This window comes from Astatotilapia calliptera, chromosome 3 (assembly GCF_964374335.1).
Source record: "Astatotilapia calliptera chromosome 3, fAstCal68.1, whole genome shotgun sequence".
In the NCBI taxonomy this organism is placed as follows: Eukaryota; Metazoa; Chordata; class Actinopteri; order Cichliformes; family Cichlidae; genus Astatotilapia; species Astatotilapia calliptera.
The window spans coordinates 13,042,980-13,062,620 of NC_137424.1; positions in this window are offsets into that span (position 1 = coordinate 13,042,980).

Here is a 19,641-nt window from a genome sequence, read left to right on the forward strand (position 1 = left end):
AATACTCACTACACATAGTATAGTGGCATACGTCAATTCACAAGCATTTTGTATGTCACCACGGGCACAACAGAGACTGAGCAAAGTCTTAGAGGCCCCAAATTTGACATTTACACATGAAGGAATTAACATGGCAGATTTAATGGGTGTAGGGGAACCACATGACTGCGCCAAAAGAGCACAGATTGAGGAAAAGATTAGAGAGGACCTGAAGGCCGAACCCATACCGGGAGCTGAGGACTGGTTCACCGATGGATGTTGCCACCGAGACGAAGGAGGACTGAAAGCAGGGTATGCGGTGGTTTGCAGAGTAGAAGGAGATTATCAGGTCAGAGAGTCAGGAAGGATTGAGGGAAAGCAGTCGGCCCAGAGAGCTGAAGTGATAGCCTTAGCTCGAGCTTTGAGACTAGCCAAGAACAGGAGAGTGAACATCTACACCGATTCGGCATATGCATTTGGAGCAGCGCATGTGGAGCTGCCTCAGTGGAAAAGAGCAGGATTCAGAACAGCAACCAATGCACCTATTTCCCACAAACATGAAATGGAGGAACTGGAAAAGGCCTTGGCTGACCCAGAGGAGGTGAGTATTATAAAATGCAAAGCTCACTCCCAAGGAACCAGCATGGTGGAAAAAGGAAACCAGAGAGCAGACGAAGCCGCGAAGGAGGCCGCAGGCTACAAAGGACGGAGACAAATGATACAGGTAACTCCAGAAGAGGAGATATCTGTTGACCTGATTGAGGAAGTCAAACAGGCTCAGGAGGAGGCATCTCCAGAGGAAAAGGGGGTGTGGAAAAACAAAGGAGCCTGGCAGGATGGACATTTGTGGAGGGGGCCAGACGGGCGCCCCGTGCTGACAGCCAAAATGGCAGAACAGAAGGTGGATGAAGCCCACGGACTCGCCCACGTGGGGATAGCCCAGATGGAAAGAAACTTGTGTCATTGGTGGCATCCTGAGCTGCGAGGAATGATAAGGGAGAAGGCCAGGATGTGCTTAATCTGTGGGGCACACAATCCTAAGCCAGCAGTAAAACCGGAAGTGGGTAAGTTTCGGCCCCCTGAGAGGCCGGGAGAGGAGATTGTGATTGATTTCACTGATATGATTGATTCCGGGCCTGGCGGTGTAAGATATTTGTTAGTGTGTGTTGATGCTCTGACCGGTTGGCCAGAGGCCTGGGCTACAAAAAAGGAGGATGCTAAGACTGTCATTAAGTGTTTAATCAATCATTACATTCCCCGTCATGGGTTCCCGAAAAGAATTAGATCAGATAATGGAACCCATTTTAAAAATCAAGATTTGGCAAAAGTAGAAAAAATGTTGGGCGTCCAGCATAAATTTGGAACAGTCTATCATCCTCAGTCTCAGGGGAAAGTAGAAAGAATGAACCTAAATTTGAAAAACAAATTGGCAAAAATCTGCGCGCAAACAGGGCTAAATTGGGTCGCAGCCCTGCCGGTTGCGTTGATGACCATAAGATGTTCTGTTAATCAATCCACAGGTTTTACACCATACGAGCTGCAAACCGGGAGACAGTTTCCAGCACCTTGGACGGTGGGCTCGGTTGAACGGGACAAAAAGGGGAACCGGTCCCACGCAGACTACTGGAACGAGTTAAAGGCGCTTGTGTCCAGTTTCACAAAACAGGCGGCTGGTGAAGGGCCCACAGGAGAAGGAGAGGTCCCGGACGCGAAAACAGTGTGGCTGAGAGTCATCAAACGCAAGTGGAAGGAGCCCCGCTGGACTGGTCCATATGAGGTGTCGGCTCGGACGGCGACAGCGGTCCAACTGAAGGGGAAAGGTGGGGAAGGATCAATCTCCACCCAACACAGGTGAAATTCAGAGGCAGAATAAACCCTCACACCTGTGCAACGGGCCGACCGGTGGTCTACCCGGGAGGTCGAAGAACGAAGAGCAGCCTAGGAGGAGATCGCCGCGCCAACGAAAAGGAGCGGTACCACACTGAACACTTAGAACAAGAGAAAGGCTCTGATAAAGGGCTTTGAACTTTTTACTACATCATAATATTCACATACCACCATGCCATCACAACAATCAGACACTGGTGATGAAAGAAGAGTTTCAAAAGCCATCACAATGTTAAAAATTATTATGAGTTTGATGTGAATTATGTTGCTAATCATGGCTATTTGTTTTTTGATTTGTTTGTTGCAGACCGACCCGGGAAACCAGTCTGAGCACGGAGGCCATGCCAGTCCGGCGTTGTTTGATACACCAATTACATCACGCGTGATCCATAGTGATTTAAAGCTGCGGGCAAGAGTGAAGCGCGAGGTCTCTGGTAAAAAGGATGAGTGTCTCAGCACATATGGTGGTTTAGAATTAGATTATGTCATTGGCTCCACAACTTCTTTTATGTTTGATCTGTGTGATGTTGTTAATTGCAGGGACGTCGGCAGTGCTTGGAGGGGATATAATGTGTGGGTCTGTTGGGATTATTCAGTGAGTACGCACTGCGAGAGGGGAAATCGTCCTTATGACAGCTGGTGCCGTAATTGGGACCAGGTAAGGGGTTACACTGGGCAAAATTGGGAACCGTTAGAACTAGGATCAGAAAACGAGCTTAAACTACAGAGGGATTTTAGCCCCTCTGGAAACGCGTTAACCTTATCATTGGGGAATTGGCATCGCAAACAATCTATGTATTTGGTCCTGGGGGTGGAAACAGCGGGGGTTGATCCAAAAGGGTTAATTAAGGTTAATTTCCTAGAGAAAACTAATCGCATACTGTCCGGTAGAGAGGAGATGGTAAATCGTGTTCCTCTTGGGAGTGTGGGGACATGCGCGATGGTGAGACTAGGAGCGCCACTTATGCTAATCGGAAATAAGGTAAAATCAATTCCCCCACACAATACGCGCACATTGGCAGCCAGGCGCAAAAGACACATTTTGAGGAAGAGAGGAATTCATGACACACACGCCTATGACCCTAGGATGAATTCCCCCACCTGGATCGACTCCATTGGACTGCCCAGGGGGGTTCCCAATGAATTTAAACTTGTTGATCAAATAGCAGCCGGGTTTGAAAATATTCCAATAATTTCTGCTTTCTTTCCAGTGACCCCAAACAAGAACGTAGATAGGATCAATTATGTTCACTATAATGTACTGAGACTCTCTAACCTCACCAGAGACGGCATGGAGGGGTTGGCGGAGCAGGTGGGTCCGACCTCGTTAATGGGAGTGCAGAATAGAATGGCCCTTGATATGTTGTTAGCGGAAAAAGGGGGCGTTTGTTCTATGTTTGCCGATCAGTGTTGCACCTTTATTCCAAACAATACTGCTCCAGATGGCTCAGTGACCAAGGCTCTGGAGGGCCTAAGGGATCTGTCTGAAAGTATGCATGATCACTCCGGTGTTGATAATCCGTTAGAAGGCTGGTTGACCTCAGTGTTCGGACGGTGGAAGGGGGTTATCGCTTCGGTCATGTTTTCTTTATCTATTGTGGTGGGTATTATGGTTATTTGTTGTTGTCTCATCCCTTGTGCCAGAAGAATGTTCAAAAGTATGTCTGTGAGGGCAGTGGACCCTGGAGTCATTACTCCAATGTCCATGATGCCAATGATGCATGTGGAACTGAATGTGTAGGCCAAGGAGGGAAACAACTGTTTGTGACCTCTGGATTCTCCAGAGGTCAACAGAGGGAATTGTAGAATAAGGAGGGGATGTTTTTCTCATTTTCATTTAATATTTTAATATGGCATTATTAGTTCATTAGAAGTATATAACCAGCTTTGCATTAAACATAAATTGAAGTTTTTGACCTTACATTATTCTTTGCATTACAGTGATTGTTATAACTTTAGTTTGAGCTTCTCTTACAGGTACCAGAATAATAACATGATTTTCCATTGCAGATGTAACCATGATCATTCCATACACATTGCAGTTTGTTGCTTATTCTAGAGTTGTGCTCAAGGTAATTAAAGGTTAAAAGCTACAGCCAGCGTGATGTCTGGCTGATCTATGGAGGGCAAAGGCTTTGAGCTTGGAAGGCCGCACACGCTTACACAGCACTTATAAGATGTTATTCTTGGTGATTTTGTGCTTAGTCATGTTCTAATATGTTTTAAGTAGAAGTAGCTGATCCAGCAATATTCATTTAATATTATATACTTGATTTAGAGCAATACACACTGATGGTCTTAACGAATGAAAGAGTCCTTGTAGCTGCCATGTTGTGTCTTAGCAGGGTACAGACGGTTCCAGGAGACGGGGGCAGTCAGCATCTGCCCTTGGGAAGGAGACAATGTTATTCTTTGTGTTAAATAAAATTGTCAACATTGATTGTATTACACCTGTCACTACGCATGAAGGGGCGTTCTAATACCCTGATTTCATAAAACTATGATGATGTGTTTTTTGAGATGAGATCTGAGACTGTCTGCATACAGTGTCCATCTCCCACGTGTGTGATCATTAAATCATCGTTTGACTCAACCCGACCAGACCAGTGTTGTTATTGTGGGTTTTTTCCTCTGGTGTCCATCCCCAATATTTTGAACCTTAACAGCCTTAAGACAACAATTCTGATGGCTAAAGATCCAAACGGGACACAAAAAAATAAAAATAAAAATATAGACACTTATTGTCAGTCCTCGTGCATGCTGTGGAAATAAGTGTCTGTGTCATGAGGTGACATGTGAGCTTATCTTTGGTCAATAAAGCTGAACGACCAGTTTTCACTTTGCTTGTTACGCTTGTTTAGTGACGTCTGGGTTTCTGTGGAGCCCGAATTTTGATGAGTTCTGGTGAAATCATCTGAGATCATCTGAGCATCGGTGAAGAGTCAGCAGAGAAAGTGTGGGACAGAAGTTTGCTTTGGACACATGGACTGAAATAAAAAACTAACAAACAGGATTTACAATGGACAGTATGGAGAAGTGAAAGTACACAAAGGCTGTGCTGGAACACGTGTGTGTGACCAGGAGATATTTTATTTTGTATTCTTATGATCACAGTTATAATCAGAAGTATCAATCATTAATCATTTACCATTGTTGAACCAGTTGACAGAATAATCTTTGAACCACATCTATGTTAATATTAATCTACACAGATTATCAGTACTTTAATCAGTCTAGTGTTGTTCTGCATTATTCTTCTGTCAATGGAAAATTGTATTTAGTAGTCAGTATAATCTTTTAGTGATATAAGTTTGCTTATGGTAGGATGCTGTTTGTAGTCATTTGTATTAGGAAATATTCAACCATGTATACTTAGAGGCATATAATTAATTGTGTGTGATCTCTAACTGGCTGCAAAGGCTTGGTGTGTATTCCACACTAGAATGCACACCCACATCCTGGGAGCACGAGAGAGGTCATACCTTCTCTTATTGTTTTACGGCAGGATTAACGTAGCTATGTCTGTTTTAGTCTAAGTGCTTTAACTGCTGGACTTCCTCACCGTGCCATCTAGGGTGGGGGAGACTACCCTCTTTATGACCAAGGATGTACCTTTTGTGCTTTCATGTTATATGACCCTTTGATCAACACACACACACACACACACACACACACTGAAGTATAAATAAAGACCAGGGCAGTTTCTTAGTGCGAGTCTCTGAGACTGCCCTTGCTAGCAAGAACTCTGTGTGTTTCTCTTCTCTGAGTCTTTACTGAAGAAGTGTTTTAGAATATTTTCCCTAACATTATTTGGTCCTTCGTAGCCGGATCAGAAAATATCAGAATTGTTATCTGTGACTCTGTTCCAAGATCCAGCACTGATTCCTGACGCCGTGGGGAGCCAGCACCGAAGCCTGTGCACAGCCCTCTTGGATGAGGAGAGAGCCCCAGGACGTTAAATTCGGGTCTGGGCCGGTGTTATAATCTGGTCCACGGCGGTGGGATTCAGTCCAATGATCTGAACCACCAGTGGGACGTCAGGGGTGAGAAACACTATTTTGGTATATAAGACGGCTGCAAAGGTTTAAAGAAACGTGATAAATTAGGTTGGGTTCGCCGAAAGGAGCTGAATTAGACTTAGGTTTTAGAGGTAGCCGAAATTACTTCGTGACAAATTCAAATGAAAACACGTTGAGACAGAGGAATTAAAATAGGTTGGGTTCACCGGAAAGAGCTGAATTAGACTTGAGTTTTAGAGGTAGCTGAAATTATCTCGTGACAAATTAGCGCGCAAATGTCTATGTGTGTGTATGTGTCTGGAAGTAAGTTGATTTTACAGCACAATACGCTGCTGAACTACTTCCATTTTTGTTTTCTTTGCTGAGGCTCATGTGCTGGTGACAGGAGAACGGTTGAGTTTCATCTCATAAAACTGATACCGCTTTACTGTTAGGGTGAAGTCGAAGGCCGTATCAGTAAACCACTCTGAAGTCAAGCGTGCCAGCGACGGCCCAGCAAAATCTTTGAAAATGGGTGATAAACAAGTAAAATTAACACCTGATAAGAAATGTCTAGAAAAACAGCAAGCCGGAGCAGGACTAATCCAAAAGAAAGAGAGAGGGATGCATCGTGGAAGAGCAAGAGGTAGAAGAAACAAAGTAGACAGTAACTCAGAATAGGATAGCAGCTCACGTGAAGAGAGCAGTTCAGACTAGGAAGAACATAATAATCCCTCACCCAGTGAAAATTAGAGATCACAGTAGTTTGAAGTAGTTTAAAAAAGGGTTGGAAACAGACCCGACTGAATAGATATAAATGCAAAAGGAGTAAAGTAAAATAAACAAAAAGCTAAATTACAACTTAATTTTAACGCATTCAAACTAATAATAAAAAGGATAACAACCTATAAACTGGTATTAATAATGAAAGCAGATAATTCACACAAACAGAACTGTGATAACTGGAGTGTGCAGCGTTTCCGTGAGCAGTTTTCCTGCATTTTGACGTGTGTGTAGAGTGTTCATAGCATCAGCATTATGTTTTTGTTTATTTGTTTTGTTGGGTTGAAAAATAGTTAAATAAACTGGTGATCATATTTACGGATCACCATGACACATATCATCAGCCATGTGATTTATTTTTGCAGATGACAAAGTGAGTGTGAATGTGTTTGACGTCACAGTGTTTGTGTGCACTGTGTAAAAGTAATTGCCTCCAATTGTGAGAGCGGTGATTCTGCAGGTCACCAGCTATTGTAAAGAAGGGGAAAAAAAGAGTGAAAAAGAGACAAAATTTACATTGTAGATGAAAAAAATCATAGGAAAAAGGTTTTGTTGATCAGCCAAAAACAACTACAATTTCATTTTCTGCTTTTAAGAAAGGACTGTTCACAAAAACAGAGAGAGAGAGAGAGAGAGAGATGTGTGTTGATTAAGCAGTGGTGATAATAATGAACATGTCTTAGTTTGTCACTTTCAGGTGAAAAGCAGACCTGAATCAATTTTCCACATGCAGCGGTCGGAAGAAAGTCATAGTTTAACATCATTGTAAACATTCAGGCCAAGTTTCTGGCTGACTTATTTACAGTGCCATGTGTTTCTCAACCTCACAAGCAAGCTCACTCCTCCCTGAAGATAAGGAATGCAGCTCCAAAGCAATAACATGATAAAGAGACAGCAGCAAGTCCTGAGCACAAAAAGTCCCAGCAAAGCAGCAGCAATGTGGACAAACAGCATCAGAGAAGAGCAAACCCATCATCCTGACTGATCGGATGAATGGCACTGTGTTTCCAACAAGCTGCAACTTCACTATGCATGTGAAGAAAACTTTTGAGGAGAACTGAGGAGACTGTTGGAGTTTGACATTTGCCACCTGTGGAGTAAAATGGCAAGAAGAGACAGTGGGACACAGGACAAAGCTGAAGAACTGCCGGCTGTTGGACTGTTGAAAGTGGGAGAGGAACACAGAGTGAGAAGACTAGGTGAGAACACAGAAGAATGCTGTTATTTAAATGTGGGAAATCAAAATTTGGGTTAGCAAACTTGGGGAAAAGAAAACTGACTGCTTAAGTTGGAAAATTGTGAAGGGGTCTGAAACACTGCAAAAATAGAAACATATACAAAATCACACACACAAGCAGAACATGCATTAACCCTACTAACACAAACACAAGAGAGCTCATGAAGATTAGACAACATCTTCAGTATGTGAGTCTGTTTATCATCTTGTCCAAGTCACTTAGTGTGATGCAAAGACCAGTGGACTCATAGCACATTAGTTAAGAAATGATCAAATAATAGCAGAGAAGTGTATAGGAAAGGCAGCTTTTAAGAACATGCTCTGCTGGAGATGCAGCTCCACAGACATTGATTAAACCTGCCTAATAACATAAACACACATACAATGAAGATCAGCTTGTTATCTTTCATCAGTGTTAAAATAGTGTCAATTTAGCAGACACTTGTTATCAAATACTGAATTTATCCAATGCAAAAAATTGACTCTCTAGGTTGCAGGACAACAGTTTAACCTTTTGTGGGAAAAAAGATTCTGGTTTGACCAACCAGTGATCAGACAATAAATTTAGTTGTTGATATGGTAAATTGGGAGAAGCTTCCTGCTTGATTGATGCAGCAAGTAATTTACTGTATGAGGGAAATTGTCTTTTGTGATACTATTTTGAACATCCATTTCTGTCGTCCTGTCAACTTAGCTGATATGCAAATTAGTTGATCGGTTTTAGATTAATGAAAGGTGACTGAATTCTAGCACGAGTGAATTGGGATGTGTTGGAGTTGTGTGTTGAGTGGAGACTCTAAAACACTGAATTTCCTGCTTTGATGTGTGAGTGAATCCTGTATTTAGATACACAACTCTGAGTGCGTCAGAACAAACTTCTTTTGTGAAGTGCATGACAGCATGTCACATGTTTTATGATGAAGGGAAAAAGGAAAATTTAATAAAATAGATCTGTGGCTTAAATGAGTGAAGAGCAAAGACCTGGTGATTAAACTCATAAGTTAAAGAAGACATTAGGCTTATGTTGTGTGTTGTGCAGCTGATGGTTGGTTTGGAGTGAATCTAGCTGATGATTCTTCTCCTGTTGTGAAGTTGATGAGGAGTTTGTGTCATGACTTAACAAGGCCTTTTTATTTTGATACTTTCACAGTGCACTGAAAGTTTGGTTTGATAATCTCTGTTATTTTTCATTTTTAATTTTTGAACAGGCACTGATTTTGTTTGTCAATTTCTTTTCTTTAAGCAGATCTGCACGTGGGGAATTAAAAGCGCTATACGACTCGTCGTCGAGGAAACTGTTGAAAGGTGAGCTTCTCCGAAATTAAAATGGGCTCAGGAGAAAGCCACTTATTTGGGTCAAAAAGGATTCAGCGATGTAATCCAAACTAAAGTTCTTCTTTTTCTTTTGAAATGACACCATTTTGCTGAAAGTGGAAACTAAATGCGACGACAGGTTCCACTATCAGCAAAGAATGAATGAATGAATGAATGGAAATTAAAAAAAAAAAACTGACTGACTGGTAAAAGCTGACAGGACTTGACCACGACTCAAGGTTAACCTCCACCTAGACAGGACAAAAGGGTGGATGAATTTATGTGGTTTTTTTTGTTACAGGAGCAGAAAGATGACAGCAACATTCGAGGTTGCATAATGGTTTAACCTTTGAAATGCCATTTTCTGTGTCTGTGCATCTACCAGGGGTGTTATTCACTACCTTGTGTTGCTTACAGAGGTAACGGTGACAAAGTATGCAATACGCCTGCGCAAGCGCTAACATTTGCATTTTCTTTTCTACAGCATTGCAGTTTTTCATGTGTTTGATCATGTGATTTATAAGAGGATTAGTTAATGTTTTTTTACTATAGGATTTCTGGGTTTATATGTGAATGACATTCTTTCTACAGCTAGGGATGGCTAACTTTATGGTGTTTTTATGGCACCTCTGGAATGTGGATGGCCTACACCTGCCCACCAGGATAATCAATGTGTGTTGCTAATGTTTGTTTTTTGAGACTGCATGTACAAGATTCAGCAGAAGCGGACAAGTGACATGAGACAAACAAATAAGAGATGCGGTGTTATGGAATAGTTAATATGGGCTCATTTGCTGGCCACTCTTGAGCCCATAAATAATATATGAGTGGAGTGACTTTGCTTACGAGAAGTCACTGATTACATTACTGTTGACTGAGCACATGGGATGATCCATGTCTGAGGCAAATTATGGTAATAATTGTAGTTTACTGATCTGAGAAAACCTGCACATGACACTTGTCTTGCTAGTGCTGAATGCTTATTACTTTTGTGATATAATTGTTTGTAAGTGTGAAGTTTGATTTCACTTCCAGATTTTGCTTTCCAGGCCATGATGGTGTGTATGCAGGCTCCTGGCAGAGCCAGGTGTTATGCAAAACACACTAACATTTTTATTGCAGGATTATAGGTCCAGGGTGGTGCTGCTCCAGAGGAGGAGATGCCCTGATGTTACCTGGGTTATGATCTAGCTAATCTTTTTCTTTGAGACAGGAATCTGATTTTGATGAGTTGACTCATGGGAGTGTCCATGTGTCAAGAGAAGGGATCCAGGATTAATATGAAACAATGAATTAACATTAAATTTTGTTTTATATAATTTTTGCAGCGATTTGTGTGATTAACCGTTTATTTACAGGTATTAAACCTATGCAAGTGATGCATCCATGTTCAGATGAGGCTTTGATGGCCTATAAGTGAAGTTCACTGCACTAAAGAATGTGGTTTGATGATTGTTGACATACTCTCCAAATAGTTTGTCTTCCTAGCAAGGAAATACAGGTGCAGCAGTAATCTCCTGAGAAATCTTCAGAGGCCCAGTGAGAAGCGAGAACCATTCCAGGCATAACTGACAGCCCAGGCAGTGGTTGAGGTCAAAGGTCAAGCTGGTTGGGGCCCATCATGAGATCAGACTTTGGAGCCACAGCAAGGACCATGAAACTGCGTTGGAATGAGAGCTGTGCCAAGGGAGATTTCCAGAGGCCAACAGAGGAGATTGTGGACAACAGATGGGCACCTGAAGGATGAGGGGAGCGTGCCAAGCTCCATCGACAGCGCAGAAGGAATCTAAGGATGACATCATGATTCTGTGAAAGCACAGGAACCAGAAGCTATGGTGGTGATGACAGCAGCTTCCTATGAACATCACCTAATGCTGTGTCACTATACTGTGCATACGCTGGCACATTGAAGACTGCTGGGATCATAACGCCAGTAAGATAACTGGACCCAGCACCCTTTCTACAAAGAGGTTTTTCTGCAGAGGATGGACAGTAGAAGAGTCATAAGTATTCCTACCGCAGGATGAAGGCCTGAAGTGAGGTGATGGGGGTTGATAGAGGCCAATTCAAGTGTTTCTGACCATTTCAACTGCCTGCAAAATACCGGAGAGACCCTCCTGGATTTATCAGAACCACTGGAAAGAGGTCGAGGTCCCAGGAAACCCCGGCACCCTCAAGACAGCACAATAGAGAAATCTCACACTTGGTTGTTTCAGTGGTGAGGGGGGAGTGCTGATTGAGCCCCCGTAGGGTAAGCTCGCACTTCAACCTCCAGCCTCTGATCAACTCTAGGGCAACCAAGTGCGAGGCGTGACGGACCTGTGTGCAACCATGGGAAGGTAGACCCTCTTGGTTACCTTGACTACGACGCTCACTTTTACAGGACCCCAGCTGGTGCCGGAAACAGCTGAACCAGGAGGAAGGCAGAGAAGATGGACACACGACAACTCTCACCTAAGGGATATGACGCAAGACCACATCCCTCCGTGGATGAATAATGCCTGGTACCGTTATATCCACGACAGAACAAAAGCAGAATCGGCAAATACAGACTATTATGTCTGTTCCCATCTACCCAGCACGGCAACATACCCCACACTATATATGTTCCTGGACTAACTCTCAGGGAAGAATTACTCTATGATACTAGCAGAGAAAGGGGACTTTGTGTCCTCTTCAACAACACATTCTGCATTTACATAAAGAAGACGCACATTCATCAAACATGACTGACGCCCTGAATGTTTGGAGACAGATCCAGCAGGCCAAAAATCAGGACTATGTAAGTGATACAAGTGACTGGTTTTCTTGGCTTTACACTGGCTCCTGGTTACAGGTGCTAAAAAGACTACTCATCGGAGTTGGGATATTTTTACTTTTATTTTGTGTTTTTGTAACGTGTATATTGCCATGCCTAAGACTCATGATTAACCGCATAATATTTTCTACTGTTGCTGCATAAATAGCCATGACAGGTGATGATGATAATGACCCCGACCTGTTGGAACATGAAGACTTTGTGTGATTAATGACGATGTGACTGAAAATGTACAACAAGATGTTACAAACTGGTATCTCACTTAAAGTTTTTCTGACAACAGGAGGGAATGTCAAGAGGAAATTGTATTTAGTAGTCAGTATAATCTTTTAGTGATATAAGTTTGCTTATGGTAGGATGCTGTTTGTAGTCATTTGTATTAGGAAATATTCAACCATGTATACTTAGAGGCATATAATTAATTGTGTGTGATCTCTAACTGGCTGCAAAGGCTTGGTGTGTATTCCACACTAGAATGCACACCCACATCCTGGGAGCACGAGAGAGGTCATACCTTCTCTTATTGTTTTACGGCAGGATTAACGTAGCTATGTCTGTTTTAGTCTAAGTGCTTTAACTGCTGGACTTCCTCACCGTGCCATCTAGGGTGGGGGAGACTACCCTCTTTATGACCAAGGATGTACCTTTTGTGCTTTCATGTTATATGACCCTTTGATCAACACACACACACACACACACACACACACACACACACACACACACACTGAAGTATAAATAAAGACCAGGGCAGTTTCTTAGTGCGAGTCTCTGAGACTGCCCTTGCTAGCAAGAACTCTGTGTGTTTCTCTTCTCTGAGTCTTTACTGAAGAAGTGTTTTAGAATATTTTCCCTAACATCTTGTTATTTGCTTAAAGCTGTTTCACAGTTCTGTGACCACTCAGAAGCCTGTGGGTCCTGCTGGACCCTGCCTTAGTTCTATGTTCAGTTCTGCACGTACACAGGCCCTTAAAGAACATGCACGCTCTTATATAACACATGCACGTTTACACACACACTTAGTAAGAATAGGAGGGTCGTCTGAGGACAGTTTTCTGATAGATATACTTTCACAAAAGGCACAAATGTAATACACACTTGTTTTTCTCTAAAAACTAGCAGTTGATGTCCATATTAGGTAAACTCTCTGAACAGGCCCAAACTGTTATCATTTCCAGTAAGGTCTAACTGTGTGACGTCATCACGGTAATATAAGGATGAAAAGCCTCCGCCCGGCGGAGATTGTTGATGCAAGACTGTTTTCCCCGCACTTCTGCGCAAAAGTGTGTAATAAAATCACTATTTTTGACACCTTACACGGACTCGGCTTGTTTTTCCTTCTTAACCAAACCGAACCAGTCGTAACATGTGTTACACTTTTTGACAGCTGAGAACAAAACACAATATTTTGCATCATCTCTGCAGTGTCTCTTCTTTCCTCTGCTGTTGTGCTTTTAGCTCCAAACTGTTTCAAATGGTTTGTCAGCAAGCTGACCTCTGACCTCTGCAGTACTAACTCCTGACCCGTACAAAGAGCGGGCGTTTCTGACCTTTGTCCTGCAGCTGTATGTCTCTCAGTCTCAGTTCTTCTCTCCGTCACTGATGGAGCAGGTGTAGTTGCTGCTGACAGTCAGTCGTTTGTTTTCTCAGAGTGAGGCTGAAGTCTGAACTGTTCAGAGCATCAGGTCTCATCAACGCGCGCTGCTGTAACGCCGCTTTGTCCTCTGAGATCACCAGGTATGAAACCTGAGTGCTGACAGAGCAGCAGGACAGATGTTCCCCCTCATTCACCTCCACCAGCACAGCCAAGGCATGCTGGGAAACTGAGGACACACAGACGGAGAACTGAAGTGTCTGCTGTGTGTTCATCTCAGAGTCCTCACAGGTGACACATTAGCTCCAGAACACCAAGCCAGGTGTTTGAAGCCTGACAGGGATTCTTCCCATCCAGAGGGAGGATTTAGCTGCACAACAATGAACATTAGTGTGTAGTTTAGAAACACAGACTGTGCCTGCACTGCATCTAGTGAAGAAAACTGTTACTGCGAGAGAACGAGGCTCCTTTAAAGCAGCTGATATTAAGGTTGAAGAATCAACAATAAGCTGATGTAATCAACGTTTCACAAAATGGTCAGCAGCTAAAATCTGGAGCCGTTCTTTGGTGGTAATTAACAGTTTGTTCTTGTTAGCTAATTATGTAATTAAAGGTAGCAGCAGAAGCCTTGTGTTGAAAGCCCATTCACTCACACATTCACACAGTATGTGTGTGTCTGTGTTACACTGTGGACATCCCTTCTGTTGGAGCGCCATCTTGTGGCAGGTTTAAGAAATGTTATTCTTGTAAATCCAAACTGATGCACCTCCATAGCAGACTGTGGAGGCTTTCAGTGACATGAAGACTTGATTTATACTGTCATATTCTCCTGTTACACAAAGCACAGCACGCTGAACATGGATGAACTGAAACTCCCAGCATCTGACTGAGGAAAAGCACAAATCATTCTCACACTGACTCCTGCTTGATTTTAGATTTGCTTTCAAATCCTCACACTTTCATATGAAGCACTAAATGGGCTCCAGACTGTTTATCTCAGCTTCCTGTCAAACACACTGCTGCTCACACCGAGGCTCAGTTTACTCCTCCAGCCTGGCTTAACCTGCTGTCTGTTAAAAACAGTCCCACACTCCTCTATTTAATCCTTCTGATCAGACTCTTTGATTTTGTATTGTTTTTACCTGAAGTTGTGTTTTTGACATGGTTCTGTCTGTGAAATAAAGCTCACACACACACTGCTACAGTCCTTCATACACTTAGAAACGAAGCTGCTCCTTTCCTCAGTGCTGACACATAAAGAAGAGTTTGTTTTATATCCAACACGTCTCTGTTCCAGAAAACAGCTTCAGCAGCCTCTGAGTCTGAACTTGGAGTTGGTTATAAGCCACAGGCCTGTGTGCACAGCAATGAGGAAATATAATGCAGTAAGTGAAACATGGATGTGTGGAACAGATTATCCCAAAGGTTGATTCTGTTCATCTGGACGTTCTCAGTGAAACATTTCGTCTCTCGGTCAGGTGACTCCTTTAGTCTCAGCTGACTGCAGGTTTCCAAACCTTTGTCACTGGATCACTCACTTCATCTCCAACGTGTCCCTGACACAGACAGCTGGAGCCGTTACAGCAAAATCAATGATCATCATTTTTACAACATTAGCTGGTGTTGGTGGGCAGGCTAGCAGTGCTAATTGTTAGCACTAGTTCTGCTGCTCTCCCTTTGTCTCTGTTATTGTTGGTCTTTAGTGAACAATATAAAGTGTCTTCATGAGACTGTTGCCTAATGTTCAAATGTAGATAACACCACCTGCACCAACCTGTTACACAGCACAACCCTCTGGTGTAGCTTTGGCTGGAGCACATATTGGCAGCTCCAGTGACATCACCACTCCATGGTGACATCATCTCTACAGACTGTGGCTGTTACATATCCTCACCTGGTAATAATAAGACTGTCCTCAGCTGCACACAGCTCCAAGATGAACAAACTGAAGTAAATACAAATTCGAGTTACGATAGATTGAAATCTTGTAATCAGAGCTAATTCTTAGTGAAACTCTCACAACATCATATCCTGATCCTGGGTTAGTGTCTCGGTCTCAGATCACAACATCAGCACAGGCTTGGCTTGGGTGAGGTATTGAGTGGTTCTTGTCCATGACAGCTGCAGGTACAGTGCCATCAGCCATGCTGCACCACATGTCTGCCCAGGAACATTAGTGTGGCTGAGTCTCATGTAAACATTGTGCTAAAGTGGTGGGAAAGTGGCTGCAAGCTGGCTGCACTGTGTCCAATACTCTCAGTATGATATCCACAAACCTCTGAGTGTCACAGAGTGGGCCTGTGCTCAGCTCACTGTGCCCCATTCAATTCTACTTGCATAGTTTTACAAGTAAAATTAAATATACAAGTTGCTCAATGATAAGTTATTGTAGTAACAACTAAGTCCATGGTCATTATTTGTTAATAGTAGCTTAAAGCTTCTGCACCAATCATGGAGCAGCAGGTTTAGAGCATGTGGATCTACAAAAGTAAGTCCCAGTAAGATGGGCTGAGCCTTACATACTAGAAGAAACATGTCATTCCCAGCAGATGAAGCGCCCTTTAAAGCAGGATCTCACTTTAAACCTAAAGAACTTGCTATGAGCATGCAGTGCATCCATGGTTATTATTCATACGATTGTGGGTAGCTAATAAAGTGCAACTATCACATTACATTTTATTATTAAATTGTTGTTAACAATCCCTTCACTTCTGCTTATCTAATTCATGGTTGCAGGATGGCTGACAGCTTCCATTAGGCAGGAGGTAATGTCCATTCTGGCCACAGTGCAACCCACAATGTGTAACTGACACTATTATATTGCATTATGTCACATTGTTACATCTTTTTAATAAATGATGACAGTCAGCTGAATTTGCTGCCCCCTTGGTGGAGGACATCAGGATCAGCAGCTGCTGCTCCATCACAAACACCACAGAAGAAGAACAACACTGGATCAGATTATCTGGATGTGTTTGACAGGGACAGTGTTCATGTTCATGGACATCAGGACAAAAACAGACGATGGAAACCTGCCAGATTTGAGCTAAACTGCTCGTTTCCATGTGTAGTCCCTGGGAGGTCACATGACCAACAAAGACACACAAGCTGTGTCCCAAAACGTCGGCTGCATCCTCCGGAGGCCGCATTTGAAGGCCGATGACGTCACAGCCAGGCGACGAAGGCTGTCCTGATTCCTCGACTCCTTCAAATGCGTCCTTCATTCCCCCGAATTTGAAGGATGGGTCGAGTGTGTCCTTCGTGGCCCACCATATCCCAGAATTCATAGCGCGGCCCAGCCAAATTTCAGCTGCCAACAATGGCGGCTGCTACTAAGTTTTAAAATTTAACGAGGGAGTACTACTTACTTACAATGAATTCCTTACACTATATAATTTTCCCGTCAGTGTTGGGGAATTCTCAACGGTGCTTGGTGCCATACCCTCAGGGACTTTAATGTTATATAAAAACACTGACAGCTCAATATCTGCCTCAGTCACTCTCCCTGATCCAGCTGAGTCAGCAGTGGGAAAAATCTGCTTTTCACAGGAACTTGGTAACAGCAATAAGAGAATACAAATTCAAATTCAAATTCAAATTCAAATTTTATTTGTCACGTACACAGTCATACACAGTACGATATGTAGTGAAATGCTTGGACAACTGCTCGTGACCTAAAGAAAACAAAAAAAAAGGAAAGGCTATGAATAAGATAGGAAATAAATATGAAAAATTAAAAAGGGTAAATTTAACTAGGAAGGAATAAAATATAAATTAAGGTTAAAAAAGAAATAACTGTACAACACAAATTAGAATGAAGGGTAAATTTAACTGGGAAGAATAAGATAAAATATATAAATTAAAGTTGAAAATAAAATAACTGTACAACAAAATACACAATATAGAACTATATAAGAATGTATGAAGAAATCTAAATATAAATTATATATACACAATAACAGCAGCTGTACAAGTATTAACCGGAAATGAAGAATATAGTGACCAGTGTTGTGCAAAAACAAAGTCCAGAAAGTCCAGTGTGTGTGTAAGAACTGTATGTGTGGGTCAGTACTGTGTGGTGGTGTGATTGAGAGACCGTATCGCCTGCGGGAAGAAGCTCCTCCTCAGTCTCTCTGTGTTGGTCTTCAGGGAGCGGAATCGCTTTCCTGACCTCAACAGAGAGAACAGTCCGTTGTTGGGATGGCTGAGGTCCTTCACGATCTTCCTGGCCTTGGTCCAGCACCGCCTGCTGTAGATTGAGTGCAGGTCAGGGAGCTCGGAGCGGATGGTGCGCTCAGCTGACCGCACAACCCTCTGTAGAGCTCGTCTGTCCTGCATGGTGCTGTTCCCGAACCAGGTTAAGATGTTTCCTGCCAGGATGCTCTCTATGGTGCACGAGTAAAAGTTCCTGAGCACCTTGGAGGGCAGTTGGAAGTCTCTCAAGCGTCTGAGGTGGTAGAGACGCTGTCGGGCCTTTTTCACCACGGTGTTGATGTGACAGGACCATGACAGGTCCTGCGTGATGTGAACTCCGAGGTATTTGAAGCTGCCCACTCTCTCCACTGGGCACTCGTTGATGACGGGGGTCTGGTAGTTCCTCTCCTGCTTTGTGCTGAAGTCCACTATCAGCTCCTTTGTCTTACTGACGTTTAGAAGGAGGTTGTTCCTCTGGCACCAGTTCTCCAGATTCCTAATCTCCTTCAGGTAGGCCGTCTCGTTGTTATCAGAGATCAGGCCCACCACGACGGTGTCGTCAGCAAACTTGATGATGGTGGTGGAGCTGGTAGTGGCCACACAGTCATATGTGTACAAAGAGTACAGCAGGGGGCTCAGAACACACCCCTGGGGGGCTCCAGTGCTGAGAGTGGTGGAGGCTGAGACATGTCCGCCCATCCTTACTGCCTGTGGTCTGCCAGTTAGGAAGTTGGAGATCCACTGACACATAGATGAGCTGAGTCCCAGATGCTCCAGCTTGGTGGTGAGTGTGGAGGGAATTATGGTGTTAAATGCAGAGCTGTAGTCTATGAAGAGCATTTTAACATAATTCCCCCTTCTAGTGTCCAAGTGAGTGAGTGATGTGTGGAGGAGATGAGAGATGGCATCGTCTGTGGAACGATTTGGACGGTAAGCGAACTGTAGTGGGTCCAGTGTGTCTGGTAGTGAAGAAATGATGAAGTCTCTGACCAGGCGTTCAAAGCACTTCATCACTACTGAGGTGAGGGCTACAGGGCGATAGTCATTGAGAGAAGCAGGGTGGGGTTTCTTCGGGACAGGAACAATGATGGACTCTTTGAAGCATGTGGGGATCACCGACTGAGATAGAGAGATGTTGAATATCTCAGTGAACACAGGAGCTAGCTGGTATGCGCAGTCTCTTAGGATACGACCTGGGATGCCGTCTGGTCCTGCTGCTTTCCTGGTGTTCACTCTCTTGAAGGCTCTCCTTACTTCATGCTCGGAGATGACGAGCACGTTTCCGGTGCTGGCAGCATCTTCCTGTCTGCAGCCGTTAGCGCCGCTAACACTAGCATTGTTGGAGACCTTAGCTGCAGCCTCGAAGCGAGCATAGAAAGAGTTCAGCTCGTCTGCCAGAGTCACGGCCGCGTTCGTCATACCGGTTGTTGGTGCTTTATAGTCCGTTATTGTCCTTAGTCCCCGCCACAGGCTCCTAGAGTCACTCTGTTGGAGTTGTGACTCTAGTTTCCTCCCGTAGCGCTGCTTCGCCTCTTTCACCGCCCTCCGCACGTTATATGACGCGGCTTTGTACGGGTCCATGTCCCCCGTCATGAGTCCCGTGTTGTAGGCAGCGGTGCGGGATCTCAGAGCGTCGCGGATGGTTTTATCCACCCACGGCTTCTGGTTGGGAAACGTTGTGATAGTCTTTGTCTCCACGGTATCATCCGCTAGTTTCCCGATGAATCCCACAACCGCTTCCGTAAACACGTTGACATCATCGTCGGAGCTGTTCCTGAACATGCCCCAGTCTGCGTCATCGAGTGCGTCCTGTAACGCGGCCACCGATTGGTCCGTCCAG